Source organism: Schistocerca cancellata, chromosome 3 (assembly GCF_023864275.1).
Source record: "Schistocerca cancellata isolate TAMUIC-IGC-003103 chromosome 3, iqSchCanc2.1, whole genome shotgun sequence".
Classification (NCBI taxonomy): Eukaryota; Metazoa; Arthropoda; class Insecta; order Orthoptera; family Acrididae; genus Schistocerca; species Schistocerca cancellata.
In genome coordinates this window covers 623,102,699-623,116,611 of record NC_064628.1, presented here as the reverse complement: position 1 = coordinate 623,116,611, position 13,913 = coordinate 623,102,699, and the positions used below count along the sequence as shown (strand labels likewise).

The 13,913-nt window shown below is 44.0% G+C and overlaps 1 protein-coding gene and 1 non-coding gene across 2 annotated transcripts in view; both read right to left on the bottom strand.

Annotated features, from left to right (window-relative positions):
* The window catches only part of LOC126175537 (uncharacterized), a 124,205-nt gene that overhangs the window by 23,642 nt on the left and 86,650 nt on the right, over positions 1-13,913 (bottom strand). The window lies entirely within an intron of this gene.
* On the bottom strand, positions 9,995-10,161 carry LOC126178486 (U1 spliceosomal RNA). Its single transcript, XR_007536381.1, has one exon. It is a non-coding gene; the product is annotated as a U1 spliceosomal RNA (small nuclear RNA).

Sequence of the window (13,913 nt, the reverse complement as noted above, 5' to 3'; positions counted from 1 at the left end):
AATTCCTGACCCCGCCGGGAATGGAACCCGGGAAGCGAGATCGCTACCACAAGACCATGCTGTATGCATGTCATTTAGACGAAGAATACATTATCAATTTTGCACGTGAATTGGGGCTATCCATGGTGTGAAATTTCGTACAGACAGCTACCAGCAACAACTGCTCTGAATCGGTTAGGCATCGAGACTGCTGCGACTCTATACCACAATTCATCAATCATAGTATCAGGCGAATAGTGGTACGCCAGTATCCCTTCAGGCCTTGACCAGATGTTTTCAGTTTTCGGGAGATGCGGAGAACTTGTGGACTGGAGCAACAGTCAAACACACTATGTATCAAGCTAGGTCTGAACACCTTGGGAACATGCGGTCCTGCATTATCTTGTTAAAAGACAATCTCATGGTGACTTAGAAGATGGGGCACGGACACCTTCCTTAACACGTTAGAAATTTAATGGCTCCGTCCTATATGATGCCAAATGCTGGACCCGCATACCGGTGACGAACACAGTCTAGCAACGTTCATTCTCCATACGTGGATGTGTCTGTCGTGATCCTGTATGCAGAACAGGGCCTCATCTCAAAACATGAGCTGGTTCCAATGTTGATTACAACCGTCCATGTGCCTCTCTCTGCAGTAGCGTCAATGGCCAATGTGCTGACAGTCCGTGGTGCTCCAAACGTCGTGGTGCTGTTTCTGTGGATACGTGTCTTCCTGCAAAGAAGCCCACTGAACTCCAGACACTCGACGAGGCTGCACGATCCTCCACAACTGAGAGAACAATATGTCTGTCCTCTCGCGTGCTAGTCGTGTGTGACTTTTGATTTCCTGAATGGCTTTGAGTATGGCTCTCCTGAACCCGTCGATTTCACATTCGCTTGTTACACGTGGGATTCCAAACAACACGAGTATAGACATCATTCTTAACGGGCCATGATCCTGCCACTGTCGAGATCCAACACGTACTGACGACGTTTCATCTTCTTACATCAAGTATAACATGTTCTCCCCACAACAAAAACGTTTAAATGCGTTTAAGAATGGTAAACTCGCTGTGTAATAATACCTTATATCCACGATGACGTAACTCGTACCTATTTGGTGTGGTTGCACTGAAATGCCTATCAATTGTATATCCGAGCATGTACTATACTTCATGTCAATTTTATGCTTCACGCATTTCGCTTTCTTGCTGATATTGTAATGGCCAGCACTGTACATAGAGTAAAGAATATGAAGCATTAGCGGCTGCAAATTAATCCAGAGACTTCAGTAATATTAATAACTGTACAAACTTCCATATCAGTTTCATGTATTCTGTGCGACTGGTCAAGAGATAATAAACAGATACGTACTGTAAGGGTGCAAATGCGCTTGACGGTCAATTGGAGCTGGTGATATGCACATTTACTGAAGGCTGAGAGTTGAACCGGTAGCCTTTTCATGAACCTACCAGCGTCTGTTACTACGTAATAGTAGTCATTTCACAGGAAAACTCTGGTGGAAGGCAGGATCGTCCCGAAACGAGTAAGAAGATCGCTTCAAGAAGGAGAGTTGTAGCAGTATTTTCCCTGATATTTGCGAGTCAAATATTTGGTTCAATCAGGTGTAACTGATTATCGTGAAGATGGTGATTTCCACTAAAACTAGGTCATTGTATAAATGGTACTCTTCCGTGTGCAAGGATGCACTTGAAACTGAAAACTGGCTATTACAAGACGCCTGGTAACATGACATTCCAAACTGGTCATTGTAGAAATGCTGCTAAAGATACAGGTTGCAGTGTAAAGTAGTGCAGACTAAAGCAATTTACGTAGTTTTGTAATATCTCCAGCTGTCCGTAACTTCTGTAACTAGCTTGATCACAAACACGGTGACTGAGCGAGAGGCTAAGGCTAATTACACCTGAAAGTTGGAGAGGAACCTGATGTCTCGGTCACGATTACAACAAGATGTCGTAAGACAGGTATCCATTTTAGCAACGGCAGACGACGCCATGTGCTGACCCGCTACCCGGAGACTGTGGTGCTGGCAGCCCGTCGGATTTCTGATGTAGCGACATGATAGAATGCGGCATACATTCATTGTCATTATTGTTTGAGTTAACGTTCTGTGTACTTTACGAGACGGTTGGCATCATATTTGGCTTGTTGTGAAAGTGTTAAAAAGAATACGGAAACGGATCGAAGTAGTCTGAAACAGATACAGCTATTAGTTCTCTCATCTTGTATAGTAAAGGGCGATCTGTAATAGTTACTTGAGAAAATGTGAACTTCTTAGCCAAGACCGCTTGGAAACAGCTTTCATTGTCGATTACCAGTTTCGGTAAGCAGGGTTACTATGAAACTCCCTGGCAGATTAAAACTGTGTGCCGTACTGAGACTCGAACTCGGGATCTTTGCCTTTCGCGGGCAAGTGCTCTACCAACTGAGCTACCCAAGCAAGACTCACGCCCCGTCCTCACAGCTTTACTTCTGTCAGTACCTCGTCTCTTACTTTCCAAACTTTACAGAAGCAAACTTTACAGAAGAGTTTCTGTAAAGTTTGGAAAGTAAGAGACGAGGTACTGGCAGAAGTAAAGCTGTGAGGACGGGGCGTGAGTCGTGCTTGGGTAGCTCAGTTGGTAGAGCACTTGCCCGCGAAAGGCAAAGGTCCCGTGTTCGAGTCTCGGTCCGTCACACAGTTTTAATCTGCCAGGGAGTTTCATATCAGCGCACACTCCGCTGCAGAGTGAAAATCTCATTCAGGGTTACCATCTTCAGATCTCGATAAAAGAATATTAGATGCCTCCTACACCAGCTGTACAAGTACTATTTCTAAGCCATTGCCAGGCATCTGAGGGATGAGATGAACGATGCATCTGCAAGTCAATGTTAAAATCATAATATATAGAAAAATTCGCCAAATGCTCTTGCCCCATACCGCACACTTCTGCGTACTTCATGGCAGCCACGGCACCCCTAGAAGAAGGTAACCATGCTTACCGAAACCGGTAATCGACAATAAAGCTTGTTTACAAGCGATTTTGGCTAAGGAGTCCACTTTCCCTCAAGCGATACAGCTATTTTGGAATAGTTGTCCAGCGCGGAAAGACTCCACGGGGAGTTACACTCATAAACTCTTCTACATTCGTCACAGTTGAATTCGACGTCACAACTTTTTGGTCGTTTCAAATGACTAGAAGTGTACGTAGAAAGACATTTAGATGATGACGTAGGATGTTACTTATGTTAAGCTGAGAGAAGCTGGATTGTAGAATACGGTACAAATTTATTTTCCAACTCAGTAATGTCATCTAAAGAAGCCTTTTCCGATGTTGCGCTTGCGGCCTATTCTGTGTCGCTCCGCGTGTAACTGCGAAAGCGGCCGTCTGCTTATCTGAGGGCGCTGCGGGCGCCGCCAGTCACGCGTAACAGGGGAAACTCGCCAGCAACAAGGCCGGAGCTGGGAGTCGCGGGAGGCGCGCTTTCTACTGCCGGCACGACCACCGGAAAACACGACCCGCAACAACCACTCTCTGCTCTTCTGCGCCGAAACTGTTATTTGGTCTCTTACTGGCGTACAGATTTCGTGCCCCCACCTCCTACCACTCTCCTCGCAATGCCGATGAAATTTGTGGTAAGGTTCTATGGGACGAAACTGCTGAGGCCATCAGTCCCTAGACTTACACACTACTTAATCTAACTTAAGGGGCTCCGGAAAGGCTCAATATCATGAAAAGTTCAATTTTTACTTTTCTGAATCTGCAGACTATTACCTTTTAATAGATATATAATTTATTCAATTCCGAAGACTACAACTATTTTTAAATTTTTTTTGAAATGTGTTCTACATGGGCGTGACCCACTGTGGCGCTGTTAAACTGCTGTCAAATGGTGTTATTATTAACGTCCGTGTTCATCAGGTACATTTTAGTGATGTGAGATAAAGTATGTGTTGTGGCTAACCTGTGATGGTTCAATATATATCGCTGGTGTGATTGTCGATTGTTTCATGTTTATTTACTCTGTCGTTATCTCGAAAATATTCGTAATTAATTCTGTTTCTTGAGTCTCTGTTTTGTTGAAGTATAATAATGAGTAAAAGTAAAGTTATTAGAAATCCTCTGAAGGCTTTTAAGAAAAGGAGAAATGTTGGAAAGCCAAAGGTATGTGTTATTACTGTAAATAATAACATTCTAACATGGTACGAGCGATGCTTGCTTTAGACAAGGAACGCTTTCGGGCTGCAGACAGGGCTGTAAAGAGTCTAGAAATACAAGCAAGAGTAAACAGGAGGAGGAACAAGAGGAAGCTGGAGGAGGAGTTTGCAGAGGATGAAGATAATCCATCCTATGGACCTGGAATGCACTAAAAAGTTAATCCAATCTTTGTCGCTCGATTCCCAAAACTTTTATTTTCTCATACTAATTACATGTTTTCTAAGGATCTTCCAAACATATTTGTTTCAAACTTTCAGTAAATGTTACACAGTACCTTCTGCATAATTTAACACAGCCTTTTTCCAAAAAAACTGTATATTTTTGAATATATAAATAAAAAATTGCAAAAGAATGTTGTGAATTTTCATTACAATTGAAAAAAAATCATCTTTAATAATTGAACTAAAATTTTGTAAAATCCCTATGTTAAGTTGTAGCCCATATTCCAATAAATAATCTGTAAAAAGTTCAACTTCCTACCTCAAATACTTTGTGAGGAAAGATGTAATTTATAAGCGTTATTTTAACATTGCAAGTATAGGGCGTTCCGGAGCCCCTTAAACTAACTTACGCTAAGGACAACACACACACACCCATGCCCGAGGGAGGATTCGAACCTCCGACGGGGGGAGCCGCGCGAACCATGACAAGGCGTCCTAGACCGTCGGCTACCGCGCGATGTGCCGATGCAGCACTTTTGTACTATCTACAAGAGGAAAATTTGCTCCTGTAAGCTGGAAATCATCTATTTACTTCCTTATTGCTATACCGTGAACGAACCCATCCCAATACACTCATTTTGCTTTCATTTTGCAGGACTGTTATTCATCGAAATGTAGCTATACACTGAAGAGCCAAAGAAACTGGTATAGCCATGCGACTTCAAACACTGAGATATGTAAACAGACAGAATACGGCGCTGCGCTCAGCAACGCCAACACAAGACAACAAGTATCCGGCGCAGTACTTAGATCGGTTACCGCTGCTACAATGGCAGATTTTCAAGATTTAAGTGAGTTTGAGCGTGGTTTTATAAGCGGTGCACGAGCGATGGGAGACAGTATCTCCAAAGTAGCGATGAAGTGGACATTTTCCAGTATGACCATTTCATGAGTGTACCGGAATATCACGAATCCGGTAAAACATCAAATCTCCGAAATCGCTGCGGCCGTGAAAACATCTTGTAAGTACGCGACCACCGACGACTGAAGAGAATCGTTCAACGTGACACAAATCCAACCATTCCGCTAATGGCTAGAGATTTCAATGCTGGGCCATCGGCAAGTATCAGCCTGCGAAACATTCAATGAAATATCATCGATATTGGCTTTCGGATCCGAAGGCCCACTCGTGTACCCTTGATGACGGCACGACACAAAGCTTTACGCCTCGCCTGTGCCCTTTAACACCGACATTGGACTGTTGATACTGGAAACATGTTGCCTGGTCGAACAAGTCTCGTTTGAAATTGTATCGAGCGGATGGACGTGTACGGATATGGAGACAATCTCATGAATCCATGGACCCTGCATGTCAGAAGGGGACTGTTCAAGCAGGTGGAGGCTCTGTAATGGTGTGCAGTTGGAGTCATATGGGACCCTGATACGTCTAGGTACGACTCTGACATGTGACACGTACGTAAACATCCTGTCTGAACACCTGCATGCATTCATATCCATTTTGCATTCCGATAGACTTGAGCAATCCCAGCAGGACAATGCGACAACCCACGCGTCCAGAATTGCTACAGAGTGGCTCCAGGATCACTCTTCTGAGTTTAAACACTTCCGATGGGCACCAGAATCCCCAGACATGAACATTATTGAGCATATCTGCGATGCCTTGCAACGTTCTGTTCAGAAGAGATCTCCACCTCGTCGTACTCTTACGGATTTATGGACAGTCCTGTAGGATTCTTGGTGCCAATTCCCTCCAGCGCTACGTCAGACGTTAATCGAGTCCCTGCCATGTCGTGTTGCGGTACTTCTGCATGCTCTCGGGGGCCCTACACGTTATTAGGCAGGTGCACCAGTTTCTTTGTTTCTTCAGTGTATATACTACATAAGCCACTACCAGTAATAAACAAAGTCAGGATACTTCCTGCTGCCCAAAATTCTTTTTGTTTCATACTGTGTTGGCACATGTCAAAACGATCGTTTTAAAGATAGCATGTAATATTCATTAGCAATGTTATCGTTGGAGGCAAAACATGAGCTGGGCCATGTAGACGGAAACATTGAAAAATTTGCTCGAAACTATGAAGCTCTATACAAATGACAAAACCAAAGCGAGTGCCAATGCAAGTACATTTCTTCCAATGCCACAGAAAGGTGTTTATTTACAGTAGTTTCAAAGCAGTAAAATGATATGACTTGCTGAAAATTTATAATGAAGATTCCAATGAAGAGAATGGATGCGTTTAAAATAAAAGTAATTATATGGAGAGCAAATTATCCGGAAGTATAAACTTAAATTACTGCTACGATTTGCTTCTGATACTTAAGTATGGACAATGTATTGTGCATGTAACTCTACTTCCACACTAAAGTCAGAACTCAATAACTACCACAGTGAACCAGTGTGCAAACCGAAGAAAGACAAGGATTAAACCGTTAAACCCGTCTACTGCTCGACTAGTTTTAGTTCTCAATACAAAAGAGTCGTCACCAGTTAGAAGAGAAGAAACACCCTTAGCTTCATGGAGAAGTTATATGATACTATCATATCTAGCCCTGTAATGTTACTGCGTTTCATTTTTTTCCCTACTTGGTAACATCTTCCTTGCTGCAAGGTAAGAAGAGTCAAGTACCACAGAATATAGGAGGTTTCCGTCTGCTGGAATGAAAGTACAACTACTTGTTTTCTGGTACACAAATGACCAGCAAGAGCCAGATCACTCCAGACGATTCATACATGATGACGCAGGAGTGTCAACTCAAAGCTCGTAATTCCCAGAGGTAAAAAAAAGTTGAGGCAGACTCGGGACGTACTCTGCCTGTATTACAAGGCCAACCGTGTGACTGGACCCCAGCGGGACTCGGATCTACCCCTCTATGTCAGCAAGAGAAAACCGGAGGAGAACTTCACGTAGCATGGCGAGATGAAAGACGACAGCATTTTGTGCAGCCCGGATATCTAGGCGTGGCTGTGGACCGCACTCCGGCAATCAGACAACACCGTATCTACACCAGAACTCAAGTCTGTCCCACGAACATCATTATCCCAAACGTGCAGATCATGAGCTATCAATGCTCGACTGCTGCCAATGTCTTTGTGTCTGCTGCTGAACACGCCTTTCCAGTATGAAGTCTCCCACATTTGTACATAAGGTGGACACTGCGTAAATGTGTTAGTGGTCAGTGACGGCTGCGAAGGTGCAGAAATGCTGTACAAGGTGGCAGCCAGTCATGGAGTATTTTAGGGGATTGATGTAAAAAAAATTATTTCAAACTTCCCAGTCAAATGTTTACAAGTTTTCTCCCAGAGCAACTTCCGCTGTACGTGACACAAGTTCTCTGCCTTTCAGAAGAGAGGCAGTTCTGTCCAGTTAAAGCTGCTGACAAGAGACGCTTTGAGCCCTCTGCTGAAACTGCTAGCGAATTCACACCATTGGTTTTAGCCAATAGCGTGCGTGGGATAGAGGTCAGGTGTGTGGACTCTGGAGGATTCTGCAGTGCAGAACACAGTGGCTTCTCTCTCTTGTGATCCAGACCTCGAGCAGAACAGACGTATTTTCGAAAGGCAGAGCCTCTGGCTCCGCTTTCCATGACCGGTCACCAGCATCAATTAAGATGAACCGCCTCCCCTTCCGCTGCCCATTTCAATTAGCTGTTTGACCTCCTAAAGTGGCCTAAACCTGGTAACTTCCGACCTTAGGTGCGCCCCTTGTATGTCGTACACTGAAATATATTCTCTTTATTTTATCTAATTTCCTGTTTTATCGTTTAACGGCAGCCCTGGATGCCCACTCATAAGTCCTGAACGCTCGACCGCCTGTACATTGTCGTCGTAAGCAGAATCCAACAATCTTTTCCCCCCTTCGCTGCCCACGTACAGTACTACTGACTCATTGACATAGTACCTCCTCTTGCGTACAGAGACATTTCAGCGTGTGTGCAGAGGACAAAGATGGACGGGAACCTCCGCTACTCAATCCAAGAATCGCAGCTGGCTGTGCGGTACTTATGGTCTAGGAAAAGCTTCCTGGAAGTGACTGAGGTGCTAATGAATTCCTATCAGAACAACTGGCTGGAGAGACGAAGCACAGAACTAGAGCTCCGAGATACTTCCAAAAGAAAACATACAGCTGGCTGTGACCTCTACCCTGAGTAGTAACCGCAATGCACTAGTAACTAGTAATATGATGGTACGTTTATCAGCAAAGAATTATGTTGATGACTATGTGTTGCCGAGTCGCTCAGTACCTGAATTAATTACTTTTACGAGACAAGCAGAATCAAATAGATAATGTAGAAACAAACATGGAGTTGTGATGGCTCGAAATTTAATTAGCCACACGGTGACTGGGAGGCTACTTATTTTAAAGACAAGGAGTGTATATCAGGATAATCGCTGTGTTCTATAGAAGAGCGCAGAGCTATGTAGTACTCAAGTGCATCTGAGTTATTTCTACTTTCCAACAGAGAGCGTAATAGGCAAGGACTATTTTTCAACCGTCATACATCACTCAAACAGCTCCCAAGTGGAAATTCATTCGTCAAACGCGGATATAAACGCACACAGTATCATCAATGGTATAAAGAGTAGCTCAGGACAGCATCGGTTTCGCGTCTGAGTCGCCGCCAAGAGAAGCCAACTGGACATTCGACATGTGACTATTGCTATCGTTCAGTGGATCAAGACTAGACTAGAGTAAAACGTAGATCAGTGCAAGTGAGCACTGAAGTACTGCCACGCACCATCTTCATAGTGCAGTTAAGTATTTGTCAAGTTTCCGTTAACAAATCACTGTAAATTGTTGCTAATCCGCGTTGTCATTACTTTTATCATACTATTGTCTAGCCCCATTTGACCTTGTTATGAGGCTGTACAGACTAGTTGCTGCGTGCAAGCAAGTCACCTCAATATGAGCGACTGCTTTCAGTGGTAGGGGGTTCTCTTCCTGCCGTATTTATATGTTGGACTCCAAGTGTGTGTGGTGCACACAGCAATAATATTCGTAATGCATACGAAGGTCACTGTAAGTGTAGAAGATTTTCCCATCGGGTGCAGGCTAAAATCGAAGACATACAGACGTAGCCACAGAAAAAAGGGATAAAAAATAAATACGTGTAATTCACAGAATTCGAAGCGACTTAATATATTAATTTTTGTTGTCTCACAAGTTATTTTCATTGCAAATTCTCCCGGGTTAATTAGAATATTCATATATACTACTGTCGAATTATACTGTAGAAATTAATATTTTCAGTATTACACTATTAAATCTAGGTATTTAAAATAAATGCTATTAAGTAGAGAATATTCAGTGTATTGCGTCACATGAATCAAACAAAGCAAAGACAATAGCTGTTAGTGGGCATTGATATTAATCGATGGGGAAAATTGAAAATTTGTACTGGACTGGGACTCGAACCCAGATTTACTGCTTCTGATGAGTGGTCGCCTTAATCACTTTTTTTTCTTTTTTATCTCTCTTCATTTTATTCGTCTTTGTCCTCGTCATTTGCTTTATTGGTCTAGGCGGACGTCACTCGACACGACTTCAAGTTAATCGTTAAATTTTTTTTACAGAGGACAGCCAGTCCTCTCACCGAACATGCTGAGCTACATCCACCACAGCGTAAACGCAGTCTCGACAACCAAAAATTATGTGCCCAAGTTACTTGCATTTGGAATAATCGCAGCGGTCAGTTCGACCTAAGAGCAATGGAAGAGCCTTGCCCCTGAGAAACCACCTTCGTGATCGCGTGAAGTGTCCGCTACGCCAGGTAAGTATGCCACTTCAGACATTAGGAGATGGCCGCTAACGACGCAAATTTTCAACTTATCCACACAGTACTGACTTAGTGTCTCTGCCCATTATCCCCAACATTCGCAGCGATCGCTGATTCCCGTACGAGGTCGAGCAGTGTGTGCATCTGCACAGAAGGGATCATTGGGCCGTCTCGCCATAAGGGCCGGTTGCCAAACTAAATAAAAGAGGATGCTGCACAGGGAAGGGTGGGAGTGCTGAACTGCAACACCGACAAACAGAAGCGCGGACTCTTTACTGCTGAAGTGAGCAGCCCCTGCGAGGAGGTGAAAGGCAAGACCTGGGCACCTATTGTCAAGTCGCTTCTATGACGCACATTGTACTTAGTAAGATATGTTTATAAGGGCATATCGAGCGCAAACTTTCGAAACAAATCACTTGAAGAGAGACGCTAAATAAATAACGCATAAAAATAGTTGAGGAGGCTGCTGCGACGTGAGCGTTCGCCTATTTGTCTGCGGCGTGTTGCGGGCAACGGCCAGCCAGGCCGCAGCGGCGTTGCACAAGACAGCCAGGCGCTGAGGCGCTCTCCTCAAATGTCGCGAGGCAGCCTTCCAGCAGGTGGCGCAACCACCACGCTTCCACGCTCAGCAGTCGTGCTCGGAGCGCTCGCACTCCCAAGATGGACGGTAGCTTCCCCACGAGCACCGCTGACCGCATTCCGGCCAGCAAACTACCGATAAAACACTTGTCTGACACCGCATCTTCTTCTGTGTTGGCCTGAAATTGCGCTTCACTGGCGAGGGCAGCGACGCAGGCCGTCCCTAGAAGTGCCAACCAATACAAAACGAATCCCAGCCCCTTGCCCGCATCAGCGTTCTCGCTTCCCACGCCCGGGTTCCCGGGTTCGATTCCCGGCGGGGTCAGGAATTTTTTCTGCCTTGTGATGGCTGGGTGTTGTGTGCTATCCTTAGGTTAGTTAGGTTTAAGTAGTTCTAAGTTCTAGGGGACTGATGACCATAGATGTTAAGTCCCATGGTGCTCAGAGCCGTTTGAGTCCCAGCCTCCACAGCTTAGGAGGCTGTTCGGGGATATTTTTTTTATTATTTTGGTACAAGCGAGCCGTGTTCTACTGTGGCTCGTTGACGAGTAGTTGTCTTCCGTTTGTTGAGTCCCATAGTGCTCAGAGCCATTTGAACCATTTGAATCTTCCGTTTGGTTTCTTACGCTAGTTTAGCTTAGTATCTGTATTACATCGAGAATATCCACACAACAGTGTAGATACACCGTACACATCATTTATAATTTCTGGAAACAAACTTGACTTCAAATGGTTCAAATGGCTCTGAGCACTGTGGGACTTAACATCTATGGTCATCAGTCCCCTAGAACTTAGAACTACTTAAACCTAACTAACCTAAGGACATCACACACATCCATGCCCGAGGCAGGATTCGAACCTGCGACCGTAGCAGTCGCGCGGCTCCGGACTGAGCGCCTAAAACCGCCAGACCACCACGGCCGGCTAACAAACTTGACTCTTTCACTTAACGTAACTGCTGTTTGGCAAAAATAGTATCCGCTTTACTCTTCGTCCTCAAGTTTGTATTCAGTATTATTCAGCTCTGTGTCGGCTTAATATTTCCGGCAGTGTTTGTTGTACGTTAACAGTGAGAACAGCAGTATGGACAGACTTACCGATAAAGAGTTGGTCGACGTCAGAACCATAGTGCTTTTTCATCTGAGGCATGTTACATTTGTGTTCCACGTTTTTGTGTTTGAGAACTATAAGTTTTTGCATCATCGTGAAGGTGTTTTCAAAGACACAAAAGTTATTGGGACAACAGACCTAAGATAACAGAACTCTGCACCGAGCCACCGGGGCCCACGTACCTCTTATACCAAATTATTCAGAACATATCCCTGAATAAATTTCGAAATTTTGTCAGTGGAGTTCGCCTTCAGCTTATACGTTACTGCCTCGTGCGTGTAGCTAGTGAATATACAATGAACGTCACGTTAGAGAGATTAGTGCACGCCAATTCTTCACGCGCGTTAATACCAACTGGAAGTGGAAAGGGGGTCAGCGACAGTGATGCAAAAAGTGCCCTCCGCTACACACCATAAGATGGAGTGTCGAGTACAGATGTAGATGTAGATTTAGATTAGCGGAATACGTACACAATGAACAAAACTGACACATCGTCGCCCACTGGAAGGGTGATACAAACTGCAAAAGTTTTTTATTTCTTTCGTTTTCTCTTCTCTCTAATATTTCTCATTAACTGAAGATATAGCTGCCACTTCCCCCAGTCAGTGGTTAACTACGAAGCCTTTATAAACTAATTTCAAGAATTCACTTTTAGAAAATTTCGTTACATTCTGGAGTAAGTGTTACTAAAATATTTATTCATTGTTCAAATGTTCAAATGTGTGTGAAATCTTATGGGACATAACTGCTAAGGTCATCAGTCCCTAAGCTTACGCACTAACTTAACCTAAATTATTCAAGGACAAACACACACACCCATGCCCGACGGAGGACTCAAACCTCCGCCGGGACCAGCCGCACAGTCCATGACTGCAGCGACCGAGACCGCTCGGCTAATCCCGCGCGGCATTTGTTAATTGAAAATGCTTCTTACTAACTCAGTACTTTCCAAGCCATACCATAAAATTCACTCTCCAGTATTCAGTTTGAGGTTAATACCCAAGTGAGGCGTTTTTGAGCTGTTGTTGCAGCTCTTCGAATGACTTGATGTCTGAAATTCTACACTAGCGCTATGAGGCGAGATATACGTGCTACTTACGCCGCTCCCTACACAGTGTGCAGTACACTTCTAGGGTGGTATGCTAGTTAAAAGGAAATGTTATATACTATATGATAAGTGAATTGGAGGTTACCTAATTTTAACACTGATGCAGTACCCACGAGAGTTAAGGCGCTAAAATTTAAAAAGAAGTGACTTCATTCCCAAGACCTAATTCACATTTTACCATTCTACTACTATAACAAAATCATTTTTGGACCGCACCTGTTTGCTAGTTAGGGTGGCTATTGTGTACACGAGAAGAGGTTTTCTCCAGCCTGGAGGTAATGGCTTGAGTCTGTTGTGTACATAGTTCCGCGTAGTCAGCGCATACACAATTTTCCCACTAGAGCGCGTCCCGCTAAGCACAACAGCGCAGGCGCAGCGCTCGTCCGTCTCCACACTATGAGATGGCGCTGCCATAGAGACGGACCAAATTCTGCTTCCGCCGATCCGCGTATTAATATGTAATGCAGCCAATGAGATTGCTGCTTATGTAGAACTTTTTCTCCTTGCGAATCGTACTCGCACAGTGATACATGAACGCGCGAGGTATTATATCGAGTGTACAGACCTCCAATTAGTCAGTCTGCATTTGTCTGTACCAGTCTGTATGAGTTCTACATTTGTCTGTACCAGTCTATAGTCAAGTTTCAGTCTGCGCATAATAACATCACCATATTCGTGTGCATAGCTGTGAAGATAAATGTATAGACACTTTTTTCAAGTATCAGAGATATATGTGAGAATAAGATTAACGTACCAATACCATAGGAACTTCAGATTGTCAATTGTAAATAGCATCCAAAGCCAAGTTAAGTAATTTTTATGCTTGTTATTATTTTAATAAATGTGTGTGACAATTAATCAAGTTCTGATTAAAGTTGGTCACCGTCAATCTGCTACTCTAAGCATGCAAGTGGAATTTCTATCGTCTGACCTAACGGCAGAAGATAAACACGCCAC